Below are 12,633 nucleotides of genomic sequence, written 5' to 3'. Positions count from 1 at the left end.
CTAATTATATTAAAGATTATGCAATTACTATGACCATTTATTACTACATCTATAGGAAGTATTTTATGAATAACATTTCCAAAAGACAAAAGTTGACCATCTATGACTTCTACATGAATATATTTAGTTTTTTGTACCAATGGTATTTTATGACTTTTAACAATTTTTACGTCTAAGAAATAAGTTAAGGCTCATGAATCTATCAAAGCAAAGGCTTTATAATTATTAGGTCTTAAATTCATATCTATTATAAAAGAAAGAGAAGGTTTTGAGGACAGGATAGGACCTTCATTACAAATTGTACAAGATTATAGTTGCACAATTTCTATTATAGCTGGACAAATTTGTTTTTTGATACAATATCTTCTTTGGCAGCTGTGCTCCTCATTTTGTGGTTTTGTCACTTCTTTGGACAATGTTGAGCAATATGTTTAGATTCTTCATAATATAAGCATAATCTTTCTTGATGGCAACGAGTATTTTCTTGCTTGATAAGAGGTTTAAAATGTATTGCATCAATTTGCATATCCTCTACTTTCGAATGTATGTGTTGAGAAGACGTTAGTGTTGCCATCAAATTGTAATAACATTGGGGCCCACTTGTACGACTCTTAAATCAAAATTCAAAAAGTTGATTGTTGCACTTAATAGCAAAGTCAGTTGCTTGATTCAATGTTTGAGGATTAAGTAAGTTGACCATCAATTTCTTTATTTCATATTATAATCCATAGAAAAATTGGCTAATAAGTGAAGTATCATTTTACTTGATATCAATTACAAGTTGTTAAAATTATAAAATATATAATATTACAGATTGATTTTCTTATTGCAAAATATGGATCTTCTTGGTTACAACACAAGTTGCATCATGTTCCCCATACATAGACCAAAATTTTGCCAAAAATGCCTCTATGTTATCCAATATTGGATCTTGTCATTCCAGAAAAGATAAAAACTATGATAGTGTTGAACGTGAAAGAATTGTACTTATGAATCTAACTTGTGATCTTGGAATTGGATAACTTTGAGAATGAAGTTCAATAATAAGTTGTACTTAATTGATAAATCCTCAAAATTTGGATCTTGTACCATCAAACTTCTGAAGCAGGGAAAATCTTGGTTCTTTAACACTTGAAGGATGTTCCATTATGGATAGAGGGATATGATTTGGTGCAGATGTTGAAGCAGCTCTAATCATCTTTTTATCCCCACTTACTATCATTCTTCTTGATCCTTGTGGTGGTAAGTTAAGTTGATGCATCACAAGCATCAACTCCCTCAATTGTTCTTACATTTGTGCCATTACACTCTTCATTTCAACAAGTTGTGCCATAATAATACTTAGAAAAAATCTAATATTATTCAAGATAAGTAGAAAAAAGGACTTGAAGACAAAAAAAATACTAAGAACATTATCAATTTAGAAGATGGTGTCGTGTTGTAACACGAGTATACAATGAAAATAAAAAGAAAGGGGAATTTTATTAATATTCAGTTACCTCGAATATTGGGAGCATCGACCAACTCCAGTGCAAATACTGAGTGGTCAGGTTCAGTCACCCCGTTACAGTCAGCCGGGGCATACTGAAATGCTCCATTCGATTCTAATAACGGGAGTTAGCAGGATGAGAAGGACCAATTCACACGACGGGTTTGAAGAGCTAATTGGATCCAATTTCGAGAATCCAATCCGGGTCCTCTTACCCAATATGAGACCTGTATTGGTGGGGCAACCCAATGCAGTCTAGTTACGGGAAAATCCAGGTCTTACTACGGGCCTCAGCCAGTCTGACACGAAGATCAATTTGACCCAATTACGCGAGCATCCAGGTTACTACGAGCATCTTACCCAATATGGGACCTGAATTGGTCGGGCGATTCAATGTGGTCCCGATTACGGGGTTTTGATTCTGTTTCGGGCTGTCCTGTTCTCTGTGCCGTTTCAAGGAACGTTGTTTACGGTAAATGGATCTCTTAAAGGAAAAAACCAAGGAGAAGGCCTTGATGACGTGAGCCAATTTCGGATCTAAGCTCTGATGGCGGGAGCCAATTCCGGATTTAAGATGGAAGATTGAAGAAGTTCAGAGGATAAGGTTAGGAGAGAATATAGTTTTAGGGAAGGGAGGTTTTTTTTTTTTTCTTTTCGGGGAATCGCGGGGGGAGCTAGTTTTCAAGCTTTTGCAAGGTTACCAGTTCGGTTTTCATTGGAGGTTTTTTGAAGATCAAGGGAATTAGAGAGAGAGGAGCTTCATGCTTCAGGTCGGGGAAGGAAAGACATAGAATTTGGATTTTTCTTCTTCATAGAGTTTTGGGAAGACTGAGGCAATCGCTGCTAAAGTCAGTGTTGTAATGGTGAATCGGGATTTTTAAATGAAGTGGGTTTGAATACTCTTGACTATTTTGTAAAATCGAGTTACGTCTGTGATTGAAGGATTAAAGGGGTGCCTATAGGATTGAGTATGCGGAGTGAATGAAATTTATTGGGTTAATCTAACAGGACAGTCAGTGGATACAAGATCGTAAGTACAAAGGGGTATTGAAGATTAACAGTTTGGGTTGTTCGGGGTTCTCTGTAACGTCTAGAGACCTATCGGCTGGGGCAAAAAAAAGACTTCGACAAGCAGTCGAAGAGCATCCGTATAGATTTATGGTACATTATTGCAGTCGTTTATATTCCAGCAGTCAAAAATTGATAGACTGCTTGACTATCGGTGAATCTCCATACTACCTTCTACAGCCAGACGCTCGGCGCGTTCTAGAGCAGGAAAGCACGTAATACGACATAAGTGGTGAACCCGACGTGAAAGCTTGAGGTGGAAGGTATTGGATTTCGGTTGATTTTATCTTTATTTTTATGGAAAACGAAAATAAAAATTTTGAAGGATTTTTGGGAGAAGTTTCTGGTGGGGAGTCTTCTAAAGGACAAGGTATGCACATGGATCCGTCTATTGCTAGTTTGTTTCAAGCCTTCTCATTGTCAATGCAGCAACAGCAAAGCAATGATCGAAAGGAAGCTTTGGCAACCAAAGCATTGCAAGCAATGGTCAATAAAATTGATCAATTTGATGGGAGGAATATTTCAAGGTATTTAAGATGTTATGTTCGTGAAATGGAATTAAATCGGGTTTCTGAGAAGAAAATGGTTGCACTATTTGGACTTGCCACGATACCGGAGATAAGGGACCACATTACATCAATTACAGATCGTTGTGGGAATTCATGGGAGGATTTTTCACATGCATTGAAAGACGAATATTTCTTGGAAGATGCTGATCGCGTTACTAAGAAGCTGTTTCTGGGATGGATTGAACGGCCCAATAAGAATTTGCAAGCAACAGAGCTACTAAGGAAATTTGAGAGGCAGTACTCTCAATTATCCAAGGTAGAAAAATTGACATTGGAGCCGAACAAAGTTGATCTATTTCTTCAAGCTGCTGATGGAGAATTGTAAGAGAAATTAGAACCCCTTCTTGAAGACAAAGAAGAAGATGAAGGATTGACAACGAAGTGGAAGAACGTTGAAGATGCGGTGGGGTTGCTTACAAAAAAAGAAAGGAGGAAGGATAGGAGCAATATTCCGAAAACAGTACAAGCACCCAAAGCTCCAGTACGTACAACACCACCGACAATGCCTACAGTTCAACCTTCGACATCCCTGTCAAAGAAAGCAGATATGGATATGGAAGAAATTATACGAGGAATGCGAGATCTTCAAATCAAATTGGCAAGACTTAAAGAGAATACTTCTATAAAAAATTTGAAGAATGTTTCAAAACAAGGATATGTACAAAGATGCATTTGGTGTGATGATGCTTCACACACTAGAAAAGATTGCAATGAATTTAATAATATGATACGGCAGGGAATTATTTGTTGGAAAGATGGGAAGATAGCATTGAAAGATAGGGAGGATCTTCTTCAAACCAATTTTGGCAAGGGAGGAATGAGAGCATTGGTTCAAGATTACTTAAAAGAGCATGAAACAGCAGCACGAGAAAGTGCAAGTTATGGTGCTAGAGTAGATGATGACCTTGGTGGAAGAATGAAAACTAGTGAGTTTTGGACTTCTACCATTTCTACAATGTAAGAAGGGAAATTACCTTGAGAAGCATTATTAAGGACTGCAGCTACAATACGAGGTAGAACAGGTTGGAAGGATCCTGTTGAATCTCTTTCAGTTCATGCATATATTGCTAAGAGCCAACATGAAGCTTTGATGGAAGAAAAGAGATGAGGAAATTTTGATGATACGAGAGAAGGAAATTCTTCTAAGAGGCAAACTCAAGGAGACAAGGCTCAGGAGGCAGCTTCACAAGAATTGCCTGTAAAGGATACCTCAGCATCATTGGAAGAAAAAACAAGGGAGACAAAAGATAAGGACAAATCAATTGCTTATAAGCTACTTTCAGACATTGAAGCGGCAACAAATTTGAAAGGGGTGTTAAAAGAACGTATATTAAATGCTAAGGTAGAATTCACATAGAAAGAAGTCTTGGGAATTACAAAGAAGGAGTTTTATGATGTCATCATTGATAGCATTAAGCGAAAGAGACAATTAATGGGCGAAACTGGAATGAGTCATGGTATTGATGCAAGAATATATAAAGATGAAGAAGAGACTGATATTGGTTACAAGCAACCAAAAAATGAAAAGAATGGGTATAATCAGCGAGTACGTTTCGAAGATTCTAGTGACAAGGAAATGAAAACTTTGAGCCATTATAATCGAAAGCATTGGACAAGGGCGACTACTGAGGTATTGGTGAAGGTAGGAGATATAGAAGAACCAATAGTTGCTTTAGTCGACCATGGTTCTGAAATAAATCTCATGTCTAAAGATCTTTATAAGAAGCAAAAATGGCCAATTGATATGGAACATGGATGGGAAATACGAGCAGCTAATAACACATGAGGCGAATTATATGGAGCTTGTCCAGATGTCAAAATTCGGATTGGGGATGTTGCGACGGAGCAACATTTCTTCGTTCAAGATACAACGTCTTATCCGTTGATTTTAGGACAACCTTATATTACAACAACACGGATGGAAACAAAGGTACTTGACGATGGTTCTGCTTATGCAAGGGTACGTAGCGAAGATGGGAGGAAAGCTGTACAATTTCTAACAGTACCTCCTAACCATGAACGGAATCGAGATAGGTTGAGGGAGAAACCATTGCCAAAGATTGTTGAAGGATTTAAGGATTTTGGGGAGGTACCACTGTAAAGCGAGATTATGGAGGTACAAAAGAGGAGGTACTCTCGCGAGATGAAGGTGCCTTTGATGCGAGTTTTATTGGTATATTGGAGAATGGAAATATTATATATAAGAAAGTTGATGATTTTAAAAGAAAAGAAAGAAAAAGATTATATGATATTGAAGGACAGTTACGCAAGATAGGTACATTGCAAGATGATGAGAGGATTTTGGGTGTTTATGAAGAAAATGGGCTGGAAGATTCATTGGAATTGATTACATCTATTGGGTTAGGGGATAATGATAAGATTGTTGAGATTCATTCGAGAGAGGTTTATACCATGCTTGAATCTTTTCAAACACCAGAAGTCACAGTAGAGACGAGATATAAAACGGCAGATAAGAAGGTAAAGCCTGTTGCCGGACCATTACCAGAGGATTCTAAAGAACAAATGGGAGAAGCATCAAAAGAAGCAAGTTTAAGAGATCCAATGAGTATTAGACATCAGTTTACTAAAGAGACTTTTGAAGAATTGAAGATTGGTTCTGATGGTTCTTTATTGCCGGAGGAAATTACTTGCTTCAAAAAGATGTTGGCTAAACAAGGTAGATCGTTTTCCTTCGAATCTCATGAAATTAGGTGTGTGGATCCAAATATTATAACACCTATGGTTATCTTCACTGTACCGCATGTACCTTGGAATCTAAGACCGATTCCAATACCGAGGGCACATTTACCTAAATTGGTGGAACTATTGAAAGAAAAGATAAAGATGAAAATATTAGAACCTTCATTTGCGCTATATTCTAGTCGATGGTTTACGGTACATAAGAAGAATGGGTCACTACGGTTTATTCAAGATATGCAGCCGGTGAATGCTGTAACTGTCAGGAATGCAGGAATTGGACCTATTGTGGATGAATTTGCTGAGGCGTTTGCTGGAAGGGCGATCTATTCAATGGGTGATTTGTATTCAGGTTATGATCAATTTCAACTTGCCGAAGGAAGTAGAGATATGACAACGATGAGAACACCGCTTGGATTGGTTAGAATGTGCACTCTTCTTCAAGGCGCAACCAACTCAGTTGCGTATATGATGAATGGGATGAATAAGGTATTGAGAGATTTTATTCCGGAAAAGACTATGCCTTTTCTGGATGATGTTCCTATAAAAGGATGCAGAGAAGGAGACAAGGATGAAACTTTAGATACGAGGGGGTGTCGCAGATATGTTGTTGATCATATACAAGATTGTGAAAAGATTTTAACTCGGCTTGGAGAAGTTCATCTTACATTATTGGATATGAAGTCTGTATTTGGAGTGCGAGAAGTTGTAATTGTTGGACATTTATGCGGATCTTACGGAAGAAAACCAGATTCGACTAAAGTTGATGCAATTAGAAGGATGAAAGAGGATTGTGGTTCTTTAACAGAGGTTCGCAAGTTTTTGGGTGCATGTGTATTTTATCGAATCTGGATCCCTCATTTTGCTCACATAGCGGATCCATTATATGAACTGTTACGCAAGGGTTACCGATTTGAATGGGAAGAAAGGCATATTCAGGCAATGCAAAGATTGAAGAAATTATTGATGTCACCTCCAATATTGAGGAAGGTTGATTATAAGTGCAATAGACTAGTGATTCTTACTGTAGACGCTAGTCCAATTGCCTTTGGATGGGCTGTGGGTCAAGATGATTCGAATGGGAGTAGATTTGCAGTTTGATTTGGGGCTAAAGTTTTAAGTATTCGTCAGCGTGCATATTCGCAAGTCAAAAGAGAACTTTGGGGAGTCGTTTTGGCTATGAAAGCTGAAAAGGACTATTTGATTGGGGCAGTAGTAGTAATTGAAACAGATTGCTTGCCATTGCTTGGAATGATTATTAACTGTTCAACGCCAGATATTGCAATGTTGAGATGGATTGCTTATATTAAGTCACTAAATCCAGAGTTTAAGCATATCACTGGAAAGGACAATTTAGTAGCAGACATGCTATCTCGAGCAAGATACGAGAGGGAAGACGAAATGGTTGAAGACATTGATGATGTCGGATTGAAATTCTATTCAATATCGAATCTCAACAGAGAAGACAAGCTATTTCTTGAAGAATCTTATGAAGGAGAATTATTGGATATTGGTCATTATTTGAATACCTTGTCTAAGCAGGAGAATTGGTCTATTGAAAAATTCAAACAAATAAGAAAAAAAGCATATGGATTTTTACTTCGAGATGGATTCTTATGGAAGAGACCGAAGAAAGGAATTGGAATGCCACGACAAGTGATAGGCAAAAAGGAAGAAAAACTAAAATTATTAAAGGAGTTTCATGATAGTTTATGGGCAAGGCATAGAGGAATCTGGGCTACTTTTGCTAAACTCAAGGAACGATATTGGTAGAAAAATATGTATCGAGATGTGCTGTCATTTGTAGAGTCATGTGAAATCTGTCAATCGTATTCTAATATCCGACATCGAGATGGTCTTCATCCTACGTATCTTCTGGCTATTCATTTTAAATGGGTTGTTGATTTGGTTATAATGCCGGTTGGGTTATGGCAGATGAGATATTTGGTTTTAGCTCGTGAAGATTTATCAAATCAAGTAGAAGGAAGAGCATTGAGGACAAAATCTACAGAGGAGATTTGTAGGTTTTTGCTTGAAGATGTCATTTGCCGTTACGGATGCGTAGGAAAAATCACTGCAGCTCGTGGAGAATTAAATGCACAAGAAGCTTGTAAGTTCTTTGAAAAATGTGGAGTTAAACTATCATTGACTACTGCTTGTAATCCGGAAGGGAATGCGAAAAGCGAACGCGGTCACCCACCGATTGTGAAAGCATTGATTAAAGCTTGTAATGGGAAAGTTAAAGAGTGGCCACGGCTTTTGTCATTTGCATTATGGGCTGATCGAACAACACATAGTTCGGTGACAGGATATATGCCAGTAGAACTTATGACAGGTCAAAAACCAATTATGCCGATTGAAGAAAAGATACTTACTTGGAGTATGCTACCATGGGAAGATGGATTGACAAGAGAAGAACTTCTGGCTATTAGGATTCGACAATTGGAGCAAAGAACGGAAGATGTCCAGATAGCATTGGAAAGGTTAAAAAGAGCAAGGTTACAAAACAAGGCGCGATTCGATAAGCAACATCGATTGAGACCAAAAGCAATCGAGGAAGGTGATTGGGTACTTGTTTATGACAATAGTCTGGATAATCAACATAGTACTTTGCGGAAATTTTCAAAACGTTGGTTTGGACCATATGTTGTAACAACTGTTCATGATAATGCGACTTACTCATTACGGGAGTTAGATGGTACAAAATTGAAAATACCAATTGCAGGGAAGCGAGTAAAAATATTTAAACGAAGACACGCAGAGATGAATATGGAAGACCTTAATGAAGGTATAGAGATTCCGCAGCAAGAAGATGAAAGTGATTTGGATAATGAAGGTGACGAAGATGAACAGGACAAATACGTAGAGGATATATTCTGAATCAAACGGCAATTGGGTAAATTGGTGCATACCGGAGGATGCACAGGTTCAGAGGGGGTGGATGTCGTGTTGTAACACGAGTATATAGTGAAAATAAAAAGAAAGGGGAATTTTATTAATATTCAGTTACCTCGAATATTGGGAGCATCGACCAACTGCAGTGCAAATACTGAGTGGTCAGGTTCAGTCACCCCGTTACAGTCAGCCGGGGCATACTGAAATGCTCCATTCGATTCTAATAACGGGAGTTAGCAGGATGAGAAGGACCAATTCACACGACGGGTTTGAAGAGCCAATTGGATCCAATTTCGAGAATCCAATCCGGGTCCTCTTACCCAATATGAGACCTGTATTGGTGGGGCAACCCAATGCAGTCTAGTTACGGGAAAATCCAGGTCTTACTACGGGCCTCAGCCAGTCTGACGCGAAGACCAATTTGACCTAATTACGCAAGCATCCAGGTTACTACGGGCATCTTACCCAATATGGGACCTGAATTGTTCGGGCGACTCAATGTGGTCCCGATTACGGGGTTTTGATTCTGTTTCGGGCTGTCCTGTTCTCTGTGCCGTTTCAAGGAACGTTGTTTACGGTAAATGGATCTCTTAAAGAAAAAAACGGAGGAGGAGGCCTTGATGACGTGAGCCAATTTCGGATCTAAGCTCTGATGGCGGGAGCCAATTCCGGATCTAAGATGGAAGATTGAAGAAGTTCAGAGGATAAGGTTAGGGGAGAATATAGTTTTAGGGAAGGGAGTTTTTTTTTTTTTTTTCTTTTCGGGGAATCGGGGGGGGAGCTAGTTTTCAAGCTTTTGCAAGGTTACCAGTTCGGTTTTCATTGGAGGTTTTTTGAAGATCAAGGGAATTAGAGAGAGAGGAGCTTCATGCTTCAGGTCGGGGAAGGAAAGACATAGAATTTGGATTTTTCTTCTTCATAGAGTTTTGGGAAGACTGAGGCAATCGCTGCTGAAGTCAGTGTTGTAAGGGTGAATCGGGATTTTTAAATGAAGTGGGTTTGAATACTCTTGACTATTTTGTAAAATCGAGTTACGTCTGTGATTGAAGGATTAAAGGGGTGCCTATAGGATTGAGTATGCGGAGTGAATGAAATTTATTGGGTTAATCTAACAGGACAGTCAGTGGATACAAGATCGTAAGTACAAAGGGGTATTGAAGATTAACAGTTTGGGTTGTTCAGGGTTCTTTGTAACGTCTAGAGACCTATCAGCTGGGGCAAAAACAAGACTTTGGCAAGCAGTCGAAGAGCATCCGTATAGATTTACGGTACATTGTTGCAGTCGTTTATATTCCAGCAGTCAAAAATTGATAGACTGCTTGACTATCGGCGAATCTCCATACTACCTTCTACAGCCAGACGCCCGGCGCGTTCTCGAGCAGGAAAGCACGTAATACGACAACGATAATCCACAACTTTTAATAGGCTTATGTGTTATCATGAAAAAAGGGTAATCTACTCTTAATTAAGATAAGACAAAGCTTTGATATTGTAAGTATATTCTTGTCAATCTATCAAAGACATGAACTGAAAGATGATGCATAAATTAATGACATCCATTGTAATGATGTAGCATGAATAATAGGTAAAAGAGTGTGGAAGTTATTATAATGTAGGAGATCTTAGTTCAAAGTATTAGAGAAAATTATCTTAGAAATATAGTTAATAGTCAAAAAGGTAGTAAAACTAAAAAGTATCAATGCTACCTTTTTAGAAAGGTGACTTCTACTTACTTTGTAAGACCATAAATAAGGCAAAAAAAAGTAGATTAGAAAAATAAATAATGTAAGCATCTTTAGAAAAAAGTTAAGAGTAAATTCTAATAAAATTTATTTAGAAAAACTAGATATTGATATCGAAAGAGGGCCGATTATGAACTACAATTGAAATCAGACCCTCAAGCACAAAACCAAGTCTCAAAGATGACTCGATGGTTCTTTTGCAGATTTGAGAGTGGTATTTAATAGCAAACTGGATAGGATTTTTATAAGCATTAGTTTTGGACAATTTAGAGTTATTATGACTTTTTAAGAGCTTTACAAGATCAAGATTGTTTTCAAATGACTTAAGTTTTGTGAAATAAAATAGGGTTGATGTTTCTAGTGATTTCAAGAGTTTTGTAATAGATCTATAGGTGAAATTTTGTGGATAATGGTCATAGTTGTGTTTAATATGTGTTGCAAATTTTAGCTTGATTTAATAGTTGAATTGGGGATTATTGTGGTTTAAGTGGATCAAAGTCTCAAAAAGTAGAATTTTAGGTCTAGTGAGGATTTTTAAGATTTCTTGTGATCTTCTAGTTGGATTATAGTAAAATTTGTAAGTGAAGATAATAGACCTTTTTTCTATGTATATGAAAAGTTTGAAATCCATCGAATGGTGAAAACGAGAGATATTGGCTCTGAGAGATTGGCATCAAGGTTGGAGAAGGAGGTTGGCCAATACCTGAGCATGTTTTTAAGATTATCATTTATTTGGTAATTTTGATCATTTTTAAATTTTTTGTAATTATTTTCTATTTAATTTTTAAGAAGTATGCAAATTTTGAGTTAAAACCAATGATTCATTCATTAATTATTGAAATTTAAATGTGTTGTAGAAATTATTAGGATTTGATTAGGATTTGGTTTAGAATTTAGGATTTTTTTAGGGTTTGATTTAGGGTTAGAATTTGGTTTAGGATTTAGGATTTGATTTAGGATTTAGGATTTAAGATTTGGTTAGGATTTGGTTTAGAATTTGGATAGGATTTGGTTAGGATTTAATTCAAGATTAGGATTTGATTAAGATTTGGTTTAGGATTTAGGATTTGATCAAGGTTTGGTTAAGGTTTGATTTAGGATTTAAGATTTGATTAAGGTTTTATTTAGGATTGAAATTTGGTTAGGATTTGATTTAGGGTTTAAGATTTGATTTAAGATTTAGGATTTGATTTAGGATTTAAAGATTGGTTAGGATTTGATTTAGGATTTAAGATTTGATTAGGATTTGATTTAAGATTAAAGATTTTATTAGGGTTTATTTAGGATTTAAGATTTAGTTAGTTTTTAGTCTAAATTTTGAATGAACTCCAATAGGATTTTAACTAGGATTAAATTAAGATTGAATTGAAATGTATTTGAGATATATTTAAGATCATTCTAATATTTCTTTAAGATTTTTTATTGTTTCTTTGTAATTCCTTTGAGATTTCTTTGAATTTGATTAAAGTTTCTTTAGCATTGTTACGGTCTAATGAGAGTTTAATTATTATTCTATTAGAGTTAGAAATTTATTGTTGCAATTTCCATTCTACCATTCATAGCTAGGAGCCCGGAGCATTCTCAAACAAGACTTCACGTATTTCGATACTATATCAAAGAAAAAGTGACAAAATAGAAATAAAGAAGTACGTATATTAAAAAAAAATTGGAATGGCTTATTGCCAAAAGATAAGAAAACTTAAGACTCTTCAAAGTGAACTAGAAGTAAGAAAAGAATTAATAAGAGTGAAGAGGACTTCACTTTTGTCTGTATATATATTATTTAATTAAGAACTACGTGGCAATGTTCTATAGGACCTTCAATATGTGTTTACTTTGTAGAACACATGTCTAGACTTACAAGGTAAGTATTTCTATATGTACACTACATAATTAGCCTGTCCTTCAAGCTACCAACATGTGTGGTACATGGTTAATTTTTTGATCAAGTTTTTAACCTAAAAGTCAACAATAGATACCTATAAAGTCAAAATAGTATCTATAAAGCTTCTAAAAAGCTTTCTTAGAAGATTTCATAGAATTAATTTATTTTTACTTACTTCTATCTACTTCTATTTATTTATACATATAATTACTCACTTATATGTATATGTCGATGATACAAATAGACAATGGAGGTAAATATATGTCAAAGCATTTTGATGATTTTTTA

This window comes from Physcomitrium patens, chromosome 24, assembly GCF_059467195.1.
Source record: "Physcomitrium patens ecotype Gransden chromosome 24, ASM5946719v1, whole genome shotgun sequence".
NCBI lineage: Eukaryota > Viridiplantae > Streptophyta > Bryopsida > Funariales > Funariaceae > Physcomitrium > Physcomitrium patens.
The sequence above is the reverse complement of the archived record's forward strand: the minus strand, read 5'-3'. Positions refer to the sequence as shown.